The sequence below is a fragment of the Theobroma cacao genome, chromosome 6 (genome assembly GCF_053813885.1).
Source record: "Theobroma cacao isolate CCN51 chromosome 6, ASM5381388v1, whole genome shotgun sequence".
Taxonomy (NCBI): domain Eukaryota; kingdom Viridiplantae; phylum Streptophyta; class Magnoliopsida; order Malvales; family Malvaceae; genus Theobroma; species Theobroma cacao.
Window position 1 is genome coordinate 7396674 of NC_142644.1, and position 11935 is coordinate 7408608.

The 11935-nt window shown below is 30.8% G+C and overlaps 1 long non-coding RNA gene across 1 annotated transcript; it reads left to right on the forward strand.

The window, feature by feature from the left end:
* Positions 1-3590: 3590 nt before the first annotated feature.
* LOC148762034 (uncharacterized) lies at positions 3591-6525 on the forward strand. The gene is made up of 5 exons (XR_016027240.1): positions 3591-3653; positions 4075-4257; positions 5129-5195; positions 6138-6256; positions 6367-6525. It is a non-coding gene; the product is annotated as an uncharacterized LOC148762034 (long non-coding RNA).
* Positions 6526-11935: the final 5410 nt, after the last annotated feature.

Consider the following 11935-nt stretch of genomic DNA (forward strand, 5'->3'; position numbering starts at 1 on the left):
TTTTGACTAAGATTGATCATTTGGAGTATAATTTTAGTTTGAGAAGTGAAGAATTTTAATTCCGATATTTTTTCGAGCATAGGGGTAAAATAGTCATTTTGCCACCCCAGGGGCAAAATTGTAATTTTACACCACCCAATGCTTGTACAGCACATGAATTTCACTCATTATTATCATGGATAATTGAAGGATTTTATGTGGTAGAGAAAGAAAGTTTAATAATTAAGAATTTAAAAATGGACCAATGGTAAGGTGACAAGTGTCAAGCTTTATTTCTTTATTATTTTCCTTATAAATTAGCACAAAATCTGCCTATTTCTCTTCATTATGGCCGGCCAAAGCAAGAATAAAGGAAGAAAAGAAAGAACAAGAACCCTAGGGTGAATATTCAAGAGAAAATTGGTGGATTTCAAGTAATCAAGCAATCAAAGGTAAAACTTCTTGATTTTGACTTGTGATCTACCTTTCCCATACATTCTTTTGCATTTTTCATGGTTGAATCACAAGATATCATGAAGGATAATGTGCTGATCAAACCCTAGGAGAGAGAATTTGATGATGATTTAGATAGATTTTTAAGATATATGGATGTTTTTAGTTGTTTATGGTGTTAAGTGTAAGAATTAAGCTTGAAATTCACATATTCCTCATGAGTTCATTATTGGCCGAATCTTCCTTGTAGAGTGTCGATGGTGGATTTGATTTTATTTCAAGTGAATTGGTTAGGAAATGATGAATTATGGTGAGAAAATCAAGTAGGAAAAATCATAGTGTTGATGCACTCACCATGGCCTAAATTTTCAAGAAGAAATGTGAGGATGATTTTGCCATATTTCAAGTTATTTAATTTGTGTTTGATGATTTGGAGTTAATGGGAGTTAAATTGGACATATTGGCCAATTAATCGAGTGATAGATCGAATTAGGTCAATACCGTTTTATCTAGGTACACAATTGAATTTGTGTAGAACATCGTGTTTAGATGATAATTCAAACAATTTGCATTCCATTTCATGCATTAATATAAAGTCTGAATTGGTTTTATAACAATTTAGCACAAATGTAGTAAATGGCTTATTGTGCATTATGTTTCGGTGGTTAGCATTCTGGCAAAAGTAAAGAGATATGTCAAACCCTGCTCTATAAAGTAATTACGGTGTCATTCACATACTCGATAGAATGTTTGTATATTGAGAAAGCCCAAGAAATTGACATAAGACGATATTGCCCCTAAAAGTACAATTAAGTCGATTAAACATCGAATAAGATAAAATCGAGATCTTAAAGATGAAATTGAGAATTTCATGGTCCAGGATGACTCAAAATGGTAATTCGGAATTCGAGGTCTGATTTAGAGTCAATCCAAAAAATTGACCGATTAGGGGTAAAATGGTCATTTTGCAATTTGAGGACAAAATGAAAATTTTTAGAAAAGATTTTCTTAGCCCCATTTGACATGTTTGAGTATGACATGAGTATTGAAGTACAATTGGAAGATTTAGTAGTGAAAAATATGAGTTTTCGGTATTTTTAGAGTATAGGGGCAAAATGGTAATTTTACCACTTGAAATCGAAAATTTAATTTTTGAAAGGATTTTGATCAAATTTAATTATTTGGAGTGTGAAATGAGTATGAGGAGTGAAAATTATGCATTATGGCAAAATTTCAAATTTTAGGGTAAAAGTGTAATTTTAAAAAATTTGCTCCACCAAAACTTTGGAAAAATCTGAAAATTTCACTTAAGACTTGGATAAGTCAAAGGGAATGCATGGTGGAAAAAGTAAGACAAGTGGATGGCTAGAAAAAAAAATGAATTAATAAAATATTCAAAATATAAATAAAATAATATTATTTCATTAAACTAATAAAAAGGCATAAAAAAAATCAACCCATAACCTATTCTTCTTCTTCAACATTCGGCCAAGCAAGAAACAAGAGAGAGAAAGGAGAAAATAAAACCCTAGCCAAGAAATTTAAAGGGAAAATATGTGGAAATTCAAAAATCAAGTGAAAAAAAAGGTAACATTTCTTAAATTTGTCTTGTGCTTTACCTTTCCCATGCATTTTCCATCATTTTTCATGGTTGAATCATGTGATTTGAGGATGATTTCAATTCTGGTCATATGGGTTTAGAGAGAGAAAGTTGTTAGATAAATTTGATTTTGAGTTATGTTAGTGTTTAGTGTTAGTTTAGCATGTTTATGAGTAAAACAACAAGAAAAATATTTATTTTCTCCATGAATTTCTCTAGGCCGAATCTAGCAAATGGTATGTGAGGATGAGGTTGACTTTATTTTAAGAGAATTGGGTGGAAAAATGATGAATTATGAGGTTGGAAATTAAATGAAAATTTTCGATGCAATAAATTGAAATTTTTACCCACTAGGGGTAAAAGCGTAATTTATAGTCTGAACTGATAAATTGGACCAAATTCACAGTCATTGAGGTATTGTGGATATAATTGGATAATTGAAATTGAAATGGATGGAATTGGAGTTGAATTGGGGATTTTAAGAATTTACACCGTGTATAGGCGAGTTAGGTCAGACACCGCAATTAAGCGATTGTCCAAACATTTCAAACCCTATCTAGTGCATACGCATGGATAAGAGCCTGAAATAATTTATGATAAATTGACACAATTTATTGAATTTTGTGTCATGGATTATGGATAGGTGGTGAGTCAATTGTTTCGGGTAAGAGACTGCACCCGAGGGTGGAGGATAGGAGTATTTCTACTCCTAATACTGTGAGTAAACTTATTATCATTTAATTTATCTAAGGTAGTTTTTATGAAATTTTATAAAAAATAGATTTAAAAAGGATAAATTTCGTGTTTTATAAATAAATGTGTTTTTATAAAATGGTTTTATAAATTGTTTGAAATTAATGATGAATGTTATTTTTTTTAAATAGAGTACATGGAGACTGTGGTTGTTAAGTATGAATTGTATTTTTAATTCAAATGGCTTATGATAGTGTGAGCATGCTTGGCTGGTTTATTGTATTGAAATTACATGAATTGTGGTTTGCCGTGCAAATTAGTTATTATAAAAAAATTATCTTGTTATGCTGTTAAACTATTTTATGATTATGGTGGAGCTGACCTACATTGCAGTGGCTGGTTTCGTGGACCATCCTATTAGAGGGGCTCGGTAAACCCGACTAATTTATTTTACATTTGTGTGAGAGGCGCGTAGGGTAACTCTTGTGGAGGGGTTTGAGTCCACTTCACGCTTTACCACCACGTGAAAGTGAGATTCAGCCAACGCCAAGAGATGGCTGTTTTATATGAATAAGTCGTTTTAATAGCCTTGGCGGACTCGAGTGGATGCTTTGATGACGATCAAGTATCCCCGAGGATGAGTTTTGGCATGAGCCAAATTTTATGAGAAACATAAGCCTTGAAAATTATTTTAATTGAATTATAATTGTTTTCATGGGATGAAATAAATTTCTAAGTTATGAAATGCATATTGGGATGGGATATTTTATTGTCTCCATTTACTCGGTTTTAGATACTTTAGATGGTATCTGTTTTCTCACTGGGATTACAAAATCTCACCCCTTATTCCTATACATTTTTCAAGCTCAGGACAATTTGTAGATAGTCGAGTAAGACGAGAACTAAGCTCGGAACTGTATTATAGAAAGTAAGAGTTCACAGTCTTACATCTTCTTGGTCAATTGAGGCCCACATGTCATTGCAAATCAAATCTTATATTATGGTTATCTGTATTTCTATTCATACAATTTTTACTTTACTTTCATGTGCGAAAAAATTATTTACGAATATTTCTATAGAAATTTATTTTATGAGAAAATAGAATATTTTATTTATTATTTTTGAATAGTACTAATTGTCAACAATTTGCTTTTAAATGAACGTTTTAGATAAAAACTTATTTCTAAGTATGAAATATGCGTTTTTCACCTAATTATTACATTTTTAACCTGTCTCGAAATTTTTGACGAAAATGACAAAAATGCCCCTATGAGGCAAAAATTAAAATTTTATTGTTTTTGGACGAAAAAAATTATCTATATTGTTTTAAAACATGATTTTTGTAACAGTAAATCATAGGGTAGGTGAGGAACTGATAGAAAGCCTTGCAAGGTCTCGATAGGGTACTTGGAAGATGAGTGCTTATCGGGAAATCGCGACGGTTGTCACGGACTCGAAGGCAGTTCCGGGTCATGACAAGATAGCACCCGAGGATCAAGAATCGGAGTACTCGAAATTCGATTCCCATTACAGTGAGTAACCTTACTATCATCTTACTTATCTAAAGTGGTTTTTATTCGATTTTGTGATTTTATGAAAAATGAGTTAAATGGTAAATCCTTGTGTTTTGTAATTCAAATGTGATTTAATGAAATGATTTTATAACATTGTCTTGAAATGAAATGATGGTTTGAAAATAGAGTAATTTGAGACTGTTTTCATGTGTTGTAAATTCATGGTTTGAATCGAATGGCTTATGACAATATTTGCATGAATGGCTGAATTGGTATTTGTGTTGAAATATATGAACTGTGTATTTAGCCTTGAAAGGCTGGACTGTTATATAATTGCCATGTCATGCTATTGCAAATTTTATCGTATGGTGGGTTTAGCTTGCTGCAGTGGGCGGGTTTCATGGATCAGCCTATTAGAGGGGCACGGTAACCCCGTTATATTCTTACCTTGGTCGGAGAGGCATGTAGGGTAACTCCCAAGGTACAACTTTAGAGTTCACTTCATGCTAAACCACCACATGAGGGTGAACTCAGCCAACGCCAAGGAACGACTATGTTTTCAAAATAAAAACATGATTTATGCGTACGTGACTTTTTAACAGCCTTGGCGAGCTCGTTTGGAATAGCCCCAAGCCAAGGTATCTCGGATAACTGAGTATAAGAATGATTTTGGCATGAGCTAAAGTTTTAAGAAATTCATAAGCCATGTTGATTACTCAATTTATATGAATTGATTTTATTTGGTTGAAATGAGTTGAAAGGTGATGAATTTCAATATGATGATCTATTTTAATCTGTCTTCATTTACTTAGTTTTAGATATTTTATATGATATTTGTTTACTCACTGGGATTATATAATCTCACCACCCTCCTTTTCACCTCTTTCAGGCTCAGGATAGTCGGTAGATAGCTCATTTCGTTAAAGGCTACAGTTGGACTTGCATCCTCAAAAATTGTAGGTTTACCGCTTTTGATACTTTTGGTCGTTCGTGGGCTCATGTGTCATTGTAAATTAAATTTTATGCTTTGGTTATTTGTATTACAGTATGTATGAATTTATTTAGCTTTTACGCTACAAAAATTATTTACCGGTAACTCTATAAATATTGTTTTATAAGAAAATAAAATATTTTATTATATTTAAATAGTTATATTTTCACTTTAAATGAATGTTTTAGACATCTAAACTTATTTTTGATTATGAAATATGTGTTTTCCACACGCATGCTACATTTTTAGTTGGTTTCGAGATTTTCGAGAAAAAATGACCAAAATACCCCTGTGTAGTTGAAATTTCTCTTTGATTGTTCTTGAATTGAAATTGGTTCATATCACTTTAAAATATGATTTTAGTAACTAATACTCACAGGGGAAGCGAAAAAAACTTATGTTAAGCCTTGCGAGGTTTCGATTGGCATTCCGGGTAATGAATGTCTATTGGGACATCGCGGCGGTTGTCACTGGCTCGATGGGAGTTTTGGGTCGTGACATTTTATTTATTTATTTGTTTTCTAAAAAATTACTAAAAGTTAAAAATAAAATAAAATCATGTTTGATTAAAAATTTACTATAATTAAAATATACTACTTACATCACATTTTCTTTGCCTATTTTTTTGGGATAACTTAAAATTATGTCTTTTTTTTTCGAAGATCAAATATTCCTTTTTAAATATTTTTAAATTTATTTTCCAAAGGTTTTTCATATTTTGGTATTAAAAATCGTATAATATCAATTACTAAAAAGGTTTTAAAACTATATGTATAAAATATAATAAAATATATCCTTTTAATCTTCATAAAAATCATATAGGATTAAATTGAATGTTTATTGCAATTGTTTCTACCGTTGCCTTAGTTTTGATCAATGAACAAAAAAAATTGCATGTTTATTGCAGTTGTTTCTCAAACAAGTAGAATGAAGTGAGGAAGAGAAGATATCCTTGGGACATACTAGAGATTCAGTCTTGGTGGGCATTTTAGTATCGACAATGCAAGCTCTTTGCCATCTCCACTAGTACTACTCAAGCCAAAATATGATCAATCCCCAAAGTCCCTTCAAATTTTTTATAGTCAATAACTATTTCAATGTCTTAGAACTTAATTTTTCTTCCTTTCTGTCAATAGATATCAACCTTGGGGATCAACTCCACCATGCAACAATACCTTAAGCATTGAAAATGAGCCAAGAGTGGTGTTCTTTCAAAGCGGTAACAATGAGGTAACAAGTTCACACATTTTTTACCTCAAGGAAGCAATAACAAGAAGTAAAAGGTTTCTTGAAGACAGAAGGTGGCCTTGAGAGAAAATGTTTGCCAATCAAGGTAAGTTTAGCAGGAGTTGTTTAGATATTTCTTGTAGTTCGATTACATAAAAATATGGTCCTCGAGAGATCTCTGTTGTATTTCAACTTGCCTTATCTTTTATATCAACCTTTAGATACATTGTTAATATTTTCATTTAACTTACTATTGAGTAATATTTGATATTGTTGCTTTTACTTTTTTTATTATTGGTTGATTGTATTTATTATTTATTTTATTGTGATCTTTTATTTTTGTTTACAAGCTTTTTATTTGATTCTCAAAATAGTATTGCAAGAATGAAGGACAACTGGCTTTTAAGTTTTTATGGTTCTAAGTTTTCTGCTTTTCCTTTTCTCTTGTTTGGATTTGATAAGTTTTTAAAAGTATTATAATGTTGTTCCATGCTTTTCAGTTGTTAATTGGTCTCAACGTCTCAACTTTATCAATTTTTTCTACTACTTTATAGGTTATAGTGGTTTCTATAAATCTTTTTAACATGGTGTTTATTTTTTAATACTTAGATTGTTTACAAATACAGTACCATATGATTATTGGAATGTAAATATAGCTCAATAAATATTGTTTTGTCTATATTCACGAATGCAACACGCGGGCATACTCTAGTAATATAAATAATCACCCATACTTCCAGTTAAGGTATCTATCACATTTTTATTTTGGAGACATGATTGGTGAATGAAAAGGGCCTACTTGACCCAAGCAGGTCTCATAAATAAAAGACAAAATTTAAATAACAGATTGCAATGCCACTAAACGTATCTCAATGTATATATATCTATACTATATAATAAAGTAGCATCTTTTGCTACTATATCAATTATACTTCAATTAGTCACCCAATTGAATGACAAGGGCTATTCAATTGAAGGGTCTAACTTTTTTTTTACTGAATTAGGTCAAAACAATGTTGTTTTGACTACTTACCTTTATATTATATTTAAAAGTAGCTTCTTTTGCTATTATTTCAATTGGACTTCAATTGGCCACCCAAGGGTCTAACCTTTTTTTTGCCTTATCAGGTCAAAACGATGTCATTTTGACTGGTTACTTTTGAAAGGTTTGACTTTGTTTTTTTGCCTAATTGGGTCAAAATGATCAAAACGATATCGTTTTGACTACTCACCTAAATAAATGACAAGTGCCATTCAATGGAAGGGTCTTAATTTTTTTTACTGTTAATGTCAAAAAGGTATCGTTTAAGATTTTTTTTTCATATGGGAACGAAAATGATGTCATTTTCCCTTTACTGTTTACGCTCCCTTGCTATGTATCTTTTTATTTTTAGGACATGTGGGTGGGTAACAAGGCCATCATTTTGACTCCCTTAACATTATCCTTTTTGGGGGTTATGGTAACCAAACTGATCATTAGATAAAAACCCCCCTTAAAAAAAAAGTGAAGCATTAAAAGGGAATGGGAGAGGAGTAGTCGATTTTTGCAGAAAGAGTGTTATGAGAGGTATCAAACTTTGCAGAGAGAATGGGATAGGCAATTGTTTTTTATAGAGGGAAAAAGAAAGGAGATGGCAGAAGGGATAAAGGAACAAATGGTTGACAAGAAGGGGTCAGCTGATAACTTTATGATATAGAGTTATTTGGTCTTAATTTCGATAATAATTTGGTTTAATTTTCGAAGTAATGCATAAAAATTAATTAGGTTTTATCTATTTATTTTAAGTTAGTTAATTTAGTGAGTCAATCTAATCTTAGTTAAATTTGTGTTTAAATTGGTGTTAATGTGCTTAAGATAAGTTATTATTGATTTATTTGTACTTTTATAAGTGTTTATTGAAGAAAAACTTTTAATTGGAATAAGAGATAAATTTTGAGGTGTAAACTTCCATTGCATGTGTTTTGATATTTCGACCATAGCTCTCTTTACGAAACTCTAAATGAGGTGATTATTGGATCATTGGAAAGCTAAGAGAAAAGCTACAATTTACATGTTTACTACTTTGCCCAGTTCAACCGAGAAAGTGGTCCAAAACTTTGTTGAATTTGACACATTGCAGCAGTCATGGAGATAGGCTGCAACTCATGTAATCTGATGAGGAAATCCTGATTAGAATTGACTTCTCTCTTCACCTAACTTGACCCAACTTCAAAGTCTTATAAAAACAATCTTTCGGAAGACTTTTAGAGACATAAAACACCAGATCGAGAGTTGAGATTCAAACCACAAATATTATTGAAAAAGTCTTATTGAAGTTGAAAAGAAATCAAGGGTCTAAGAAGATTTGGAGATCAAGATTGTAACTTTTGGGTTTCTATTATCTTTTTGTTATTCTTTTATTTTCTTGGTTGTGGTTTGATGATTAATCCTAATTTGATGATGATGTGTGACTTGATAGGGAATTAAATTATTTATCTAAAATTATGATTGAACTCAATACGTAGTTTGAATTATTTATCTCTCTTTTGCTTATATTTGATGATTTTAAGTTGTTTATTTTATTCTATTCCTACCTCTAGTTAATTGGTCACCAATTAGATTGAATTTGATACCTAAGTTAAAACTTGACAAAAGATATTTAGGTAAACCTTGAGTAAATTAACGTATAAATACACTTAGTTGATTAGGTAGTTTGATTTATGATCACAAGTTATGGTCCATCTCTTTTTCTAAGTATTTGCAATTGTTTTTTTTTTTTTAGAATAATTGTTAAAGTTTGAAAATGATTTCGTTCATTTTTACACAAATTTGAACTTTTCATGTTATATGCTCTTAAATTTCTGGATGTTTAATGTTAGTTTCATTGTGTTTTTCTTTTCCGTTTGTATGATATGAAATGTGAGTTAGTTGTATTCTATACATCAACGTTTGAAGGTAAAATCAGTTTTTGTTTTAATATTCCATTATATTCTTGTAGTTACTCAAAAAGTAATAAATGTTTTCCTTTTCTAGTTTGAATAATAAATTTGAATTAGTTTTGGATGTTAAATTTTTATATGTTCATATTTCTTAGTTGGGTTAGTTGTGTTTTTCTTTTAAGTTTGTATGGTATGACATTTGGGTTAGTTGTATTCTATGCATGAAGTATAGGAATAAAATAGGATATTAAAATTAAAATGTTGTGGTAACTCTATGAATAAAAAAGGATGGTAAGATAAAATCACCTAACATAACTTTATTATTCAAACTAGAAAAAGAAAATGTTTGAGCACCTTTGCACAACAGTAGCAATAAAACAGGATACTAAAATAATAAGAACTAACTCAGATTTATCATTCAAATATTCATGACTTGGTTCTAATTATTGTTCAGTGTTACTAAGTTGTGTTTGTAAATTATTCAAGCGTTTGCAATGGAATATATTTTATGAGCAACAACTTTAAATAATTTATTGGCCTTTCTTCTATTTTTTAAATGTGTTGTTTTGTTTGAATGATTTAACTTAATCTTTTTAGTCAATTATTATTTGGTCACCTCTATACAAATTGTTAGCTTTAAAATAATCATAGTTTTGATTATAACAAAATGAATATTATTGGAGTGATTCTTGACAAGTCTTTGAAATGATTTTTATTCTCATACACTTGTTCTTAAATGATTATCAGCTTGATTGATTTAGTTGTGTGAATTCTTAAAGCTATTGAACCTTTACACACTTGATTTACAAATGTCTATAAGCTTAAATGACTTAATTGTATGAGTGTTAAATTTGCTTGAAAGAGTTCTATTTATGATCTCTCTAATAGTCATCTTTGAGATGTTAAAGTTACAAGATAAGTTCACAAGTAGTGGAGTTTATCCCAAAGCATTCAAAGATCTTCAATCTATACTTCACCAAGCTTGCTTCAAGTCAAGAAACTCAATTGTCACTCAATATTTGATCTTCACAACACCAAGGTTGCTTTCAAACCATGAAGTTTATCCTCAACTCAACATTTGATCATAAAGAAGATATAGCTGAAATTACATGTTAAAATGTCAAGGAATCTTGAAGAAACAAAGCTCTAATCGATCCTAAAACAAGGCAAGTTTATCCTATGGAAGAATGGGTAAGAATGGACAAGGAAACTTAAAAAGAGATATCCATCATTAACCCTATAAGCTCTGTAATTGAGCCCTTAAGGCAATGAGCACTTGAAATCCAAGCTTTTATGAAACTATAGTCGACCTTAAAGGAGAGGTTGTCAACTACACCAAGCCAGACTTCAAAAATATAAGCTTTCTGGAAGTGGATCGACTAGAAAACTTTTATACATGACCATAAATGACCGTTATACACAAAATTCAAAAAAAAATGACTAGTTTCTTGCTTTAATCACCTCCAACGACACAAAGACTATTTTAACTGTAAAAAAGACCATTTAGAAGCATTTCAAGCTAAAGAAGAAGAAAAAAAAAGGCCAAATTCTTGAGGATCAAAGTCTTGAAAAAAAATGAGTGAAACCAAGCCTTCTTGAGCTAATATTTCTTTGTGCTTTCACTCTCATCTTTATATTCTATCTTCATATCCAACATTAGGCATTTTTCCTCCATTGTACTAAACTAGCAAAATTCACCTCCTAAAGGCACACTTGCTATTCCTTGTAAAGGTTCTAACTCATCCTTGAAGAGTTAGTGTGGGTTTGTGGTTGATCCCTGCTAAAAACCATGGGTTTGTGGTTGAATCCGTTAAAAACCATGGGTTATTGCTTGATCTCATGAAAAAGCCATTGTAAGGGTTATGGTTGATCTCAGAAAAAGCCATTGTATGGGTTTGTGATTGAGTCAGTTAAAAACAATGGGTTATCACTTGATGCTAAGGAAAAACCATTGTGAGGGTTATCGCTTCATCCCATTAAAAAGTAAGAATCTTTTTTAGTGGATTGGAAATTCCTTGGATGCCAAGGGAGTGGATGTATGCATTTGAGAAAGCCAAATCACTATAAAATGCTTGTGTCTTGATTTACTTTTATGCTTTATGATATATTGTTAAAATTCAATTTTAGAAAAATCACTTACCTTGATTTTAACACAAGTAGGAAATCCATTTTGAAAAAGGTTTGACTTTTACCTAGTGTCTTCATTTGATCATTACCTTGCTTTTTAGTTGGAATTGGATTATAATGTATGCTTGTAATTGTGTAACCTATGGATTTCAAAATTTTCTAGCCATGGAAGCAATTTATCCAATTTACACAAGTGGAAATTATCAATCATACATTATGCAAATCAATTAATAATCGCATCAATATAAAAGAATCAAAAGTAAAAGACATTCCTTACTCTGTGCTTAGGATATATTTGATTCTACTTTACTAGTGAATTGTAGTAAATTTGCCACCACACCAATTGTTGGAATTCTCGACCAATTTGAATTACCATTTATTCTTCAAGAATCTTTCAAAATTTTGCAATTAAAAGGTACCTTGAAAGGAATA